The sequence below is a fragment of the Fukomys damarensis genome, unplaced genomic scaffold (genome assembly GCF_012274545.1).
Source record: "Fukomys damarensis isolate Sample0158 unplaced genomic scaffold, DMR_v1.0_HiC HiC_scaffold_16, whole genome shotgun sequence".
Lineage (NCBI taxonomy): Eukaryota > Metazoa > Chordata > Mammalia > Rodentia > Bathyergidae > Fukomys > Fukomys damarensis.
In genome coordinates, this window is record NW_022900928.1 from 15,309,696 (window position 1) to 15,315,303 (window position 5,608).

The window sequence follows — 5,608 nt, forward strand, 5'->3', positions numbered from 1 at the left end:
TCCAGCCCGTTTGTAGTACGGAATGGGGTTTAATGAAGGAAAGTAAACCATATCGGAAGCTATTGCAGACATCCATTCGAAGGCTGATGGCTTAGTGGAGATAGATGTGAGAATCTTCTCCATACTCCTGAAGACCTATTATGTACTCTGGTCCCTTCCTCCCCACACCACCTCTACCACCTCTTCTGGCAATTGACTTGCTTCCTTTTTCTTAGGAAATTAAAATTATCAGGTGTGAACATCCTCAATTTCCTGCCTCGACACCCGCAAACTTAGCTAACTGTGCTTCCCTTGCTTCCTTCCTGCCGGTCTCAGAGAGGCCGGGGCCTGGCCTCCTTTCTGAGGTTCGTCAGTCTCCCTTCCACACCTCCAAGACTTTCTCCAATTCCATGCCCCATCGCTTAGCCACTCCACCCTCCTCTTCTCAACACTCAACACTCAGTTCTCTTCTAACCAGAAGGGCAAAACAAAATCTTCTCACCTGTTGCCTCGTGACTGCCTTCTCTCCCTCCTTCCCCTTGCAGCACATTTTATAGTCTCCTCTCCCCGTGTCAGAGACAGGAGTGCTCACCAAATATCACATCTGCTCCTCATATTTCCTGGCAATTTTGCAGTTTGGCAAGCTGAGGTGACTCATGCTTACTCTGGACCACAGCACACCATGGCTGGCAAGAGACCCTCCAGCGATCTCGTCACTTGCTGAGCCAGCCGTGGAGCAGGTTTTGGCTTTCAGAAGCTGCGGTGTCAGGATAGTGGCAGCTGCATCACTCTGAGCTCACCAGTGACTGACTCTGTAGAGAAGCCCCATCCACTCCATTCTGGACTCACAGAGCATTGGAAAGCAACAAACATCTCTTGTGTGAAGTCACTGAAAACTTGGGGGTTGTTTTTACTACCCTGTAGCCTAGCTGGGTGAGAGAGGGATAAAGAAGAATTAAGATGTGTATATTTACCAACTTCCCATGATGAATGTGATCATTATGTGCTGCAAACATGCTAATACAAAGAGAAAACTAAGGGGCTGGGGAATTTGGCTCAGTGGTTCTGCCGCCTGCCTCACAAGCACAAGGTCCCCAGTTAAATCCCTGGTACCACAAAAGATAGAGAGAGAGGGAGGGAGGAAGGGAGGGAGGAGGAGGAGGGGAGAGAGAGCCAGAACCTCTCCAAGAATATCTTTAGGATTATCTCACCTTGGAAAAGGAAAATGAAAATCCTGAGAAAACTGAAAATGTTAAGATTGATTTATTGCTTTGTGGAAAGGGAGTAGGTAAAAACCTCATACTAAGGAGGAGGAGGAGGAGGAGAGAGAGCGCTGAAAAAAAACATTGACACATGTACAAAGAGAAACAAAACAAAAAACTAATGTATTTACTGTCCAAACCACCTCACTTAAAAAAATAACATTACTTGTAACAGAATTTGTAGTCTTCCTCCATTCCATCTGCTCAGATATATGCTACCACAATTCTTTTATTGCTAAAAGAATCACTAAAATTGTGATTGTGATTTCTCCAAATCATCCGACTGTTGGTTGACTGACGGTTGGCTGTTAACGTTTGGAAGTGTCTTCCTACTCTGGCTGTAAGACCCTGTCCAAAAATTAAAATTGAGAACCCCCCCAAAAAGACAAAAATTTGAATATGAATGGTCATAGAATATTATTCATAATTGCTAAAAAGCAGTGCAGAGTCCATCAATATAAATAAATAAAATATGGTATATCCATACAGTGGAGTATTATTCGGCAAAAGAAGAGACCTGATATAGTACAGTTTAGATGAACCTTAAAAATATCATTCTAAGTGAAAAAAGTTATTCATAAAAGATTCCATATGTATAATCCTATTTATATGAAAGGTTCAAACAGGAAATCTGTAAAGACAAAGTAAATTAGTGGTTTCCTAGGGATGAAGTGCTGAGGGGACATAAGTGACTTAATGAGTAGAAAGTTTCTTTGGGAAACTGGGGATGTAGCTCAGAGATAGAATGCTTGCCTAGCATGTGCAAGGGTTTGACTCCAGCACTGCCCAAAACAAAAAGTTTGTTTGTTTGCTTTTTGAGAGAGGATCTCACTATGTAGTTGAGACTGACCTGGAACTCAAACTCACTACATAGCCCAGGCTGGTCTCAAACTCACAGCAAACCTCCTGCCTCAGCCTCTCAAGTGCTGGGATTATAGGCAGGTGTGCACCACCATGCCCAGCTAACAAAAAGTTTTAGGGTGATGAGAATACTCATAAATCAAATGTCATGTTGATCTCTGAATATATTAAAATCATTTAGTATATTTAAATCATTGATTTGAACTTTGTTTATTTTGGTTTTCTGAAACAGGCTCTTGCGGTGGAGCTCAGGCTGATGTTGAACTCACTATGTAGCCCAGGCTGACCTCAAACTTGTGGCAATCCTTCTGTCTCAGCCTCCCCAGTGCTGGATTACAGGTGTGTGCCACCATGCCTGGCTGAATCAAATGGTTGAATTTTACAGTATGTGAATTCTACCTCAGTGAAGCTGTTAATAATCTTAAAATGATAATGGCTAAGTTTTTAGAGGTCTTAGAAAGGGTTAGCAGCATCAGTAGGGAAAAGGAGAGAGAGTTACCAGAAAGAATACACATTTGACCCAGCTATTCCCCTGGTGGGTATCTTCCCAAAATAATTTTTAAAATCATACCACAGTGATATGTGCACACCCATGTTTATAGTGGCACAGTGTGTAATAGCTAAACCTTGGAAACAGCCCTATTGCCCATCAACTGGATAAAGAAGATGTGGGTTTTTTATACAGTGGAGTACTACTCAGCCATAAAAAATGAGAAACTAGAGACATTTATAGCTAAGTGGATACACATTGAGGTAATACTCTTAAGTGAAATAAATAGGACACACGTGTAAATGCTGAATAGTTTCTCCAGTGTGAAAAACTAAAAGTGTAAATAAGAATCAAAATGTATAATTGATATTTTGTAATAGGAAGAAATAGGCTAAAGGTATTGGGCAAATGGGAGGGGTAGGGGAAAGGTAAAGAGGGAAGAGAAAAAAATAAGAGAAAAGAAAAGGAAACAAAGCATTTGTAAATAAGGAAGGGGGAGGGGGGAAGGGAGGCTAGGGGAATGGGGAAAAATAATAACCAAGATCTGTCTTGTAAAGCTACAAGATCCCAATGATGAATGTAGCTGTACTGTGTCCCTAAAATGTACCAATAAAAAATATTTTTAAAAAAGAATACACAACTCTGGCCTAAGCAATACAGAAAAAAAAAAGTGTATGTGTAAGGAATTTACCAAAAGGACAATGGGTAGTTCACAGAGTCCAGCAAATTACTGAATAACCAGAACCTGATAGGGAAGAAAGCAGGGCAGCTCTGGAGACTTTGGTAGTAGGTAATAATAGGACCTCTCTCTAGAATGCTGCTGTTATTAGGACTCAGCTCTAGTGACTCTGATCCTCAGAGTCTCTATTTTAAATTTCAGATCCCCAGAAGAAAATGTTTTATTGGCTCACCTTGGGTTAGGTGTCCTTTCCCAGATCAGCCATCCTTGGGTGAGGGGAAAAGGATCAGAGAGCACAGACTCGAATACAGCAGGCCTTTGCTTCTGTATCTGATCCCGTCACGAGGCAAGAGGGCAACAGCTGTAAGTGGAGCAATAACAAGGCCAAGAATTACTTATCACAAGTAAATTAAAAGAGCAAGTTCCAGCTGGGCATGGTGGCACACACCTGTAATTCTAGCATTTAGGAGGCTGAAGCAGAAGGATCACTGTGAGTTCAAAACCAGCCTGGGCTACATAGTGAGTTCCAGGCCAGTCTCAACTACATGTGAGACCCTGTTTCAAAAAACAAAAAAGAAAAGCAAACAAACACAAAAAAATCAAGTTCCAGAGCAGTTTGTATAGTAAGACTCTTTTTTTTTTTTTTTCTGTACTGAGGATCGAACTCAGGACCTTGTGCTTGCAAGGCAGGTGACAACACCACTGAGCCAAATCCCCAGCAGTAAGACACATTTTTTAAATTTAAAACTTATGTCGTGTGAAATGAAAACAGAGACCACATAGATGACATGTGAGTGTGCTATTCACAGGTATGAGACCAAAGGGTATGCTGGGAATTGTGGCTACTAGAGAGGTGGTCCCACTTTTAAAGGGAGCAGATGCAACTCCCTACCAACCAATTTTGCCCTATAGAAATGCAAATCTAGTGTTGCAGGATCTTTGGAATTTTGAAAGTTAAACACTTGATTTTTATCTGAAATTTCTTCAATTTGAAAACCCTCAATGGTAGATTGAGTACACACACCTAATTCTGCTCTGTCAAAAAACAAAAACAAAATCCCCCCAAAACAAAAACCCAAACACTAAATCCACAGTAAAGTGGTTTAGAGAGGCAGAGAGATCCATAAAGATGGGGGAGAAGGAGAAAAATCCAGCAGCAATAAAATTTCAGAATCTGGAAAGCAGCTGGACAAGTAGGAACTCTGATGTCACAGATACCAAAAGTATGTAAATCCTATATAGGGGAGAGAAGAGCAGAGGCTAATTAGATCTGTGCTACAGAATCCACCAGCCCAGGAACAGAAGACAAAGTAGGTGGGAACTAAATTTAGGAAAATTGTATGAGGAACACATGAGAAACAATTGCTTAGAGGCTCCTCACTATTTCATCCCCTGAGTTACTATCCGTATCCTACTTAAGCAGAAGACCAAAGACTGAAGATACCAATCAATTTTTAGTGTCCTTTCTTAAATAAAAGCAGACCATCAAAGAATAACAAACATCCTTCTAACAGGAAAGGCAAGGACCAAAACAGAGAAAAGTAATTTGGAATAAACAAAGATAATGAAAGAAAAGGAAGACTTCTAGATCACCATTATTAATATGCTCAAACACATAGAAGATTTTTATTTGGTATTTTTATTTATTAATTGATTGATACTGGCGATCGAACTTGGGTCCTTGTGCTTGTGAGGCAGGCAGTGGAACCACTGAGCTAAATACCCAGCCATCTTTGGTATTTTTAAATAAAGGAATGTACAGAGACCAAAAGAGCGTCCTTGGAAATTTCAACCATCATAGCAGAAAATTAAAACTCGGTATGAAGGTTGAAAATTAAAGAATTCTCTCAGAAAGTAGGGAAAACTCAGAGATGGCCAGCAGCTGAGAAAAAATTAGAAAAGTAAGAGCCCACATTTCAAGCATTCAAATAATAAAAATTTCAGAAAGAACAAGATAAATTGAGAGAAAGAAATCAAATCAAAATAAAAGTTTCCCAGAATTGAAGATCACTGCCTTTTCCAGATTGAAAGAGTCCACAGAATGCCCAGGACTATATTTTAGCATTTGGTGAAATTAGAAAAGCCACTGTGTAATTTTAGAAAACCAAGGACAAAGAGAAGTTTCTAAAAAGTTCCAAAATAAAAAATATTTTACCTATAGTCAGGAATCTGCATGTCTTCAGGATTTTTTTTTTTTTTTCAGACTGGCCTTGACTCACTATGTAGCCCAGGCTGGCCTAGAACTCACAGTAATCCTCCTGCATTAGCCTCCCAAGTGCTGGGATTAGAGGTGTTCACCACTACATGGCAAGAAAGAAAGAAAAAAGATTGTTAACA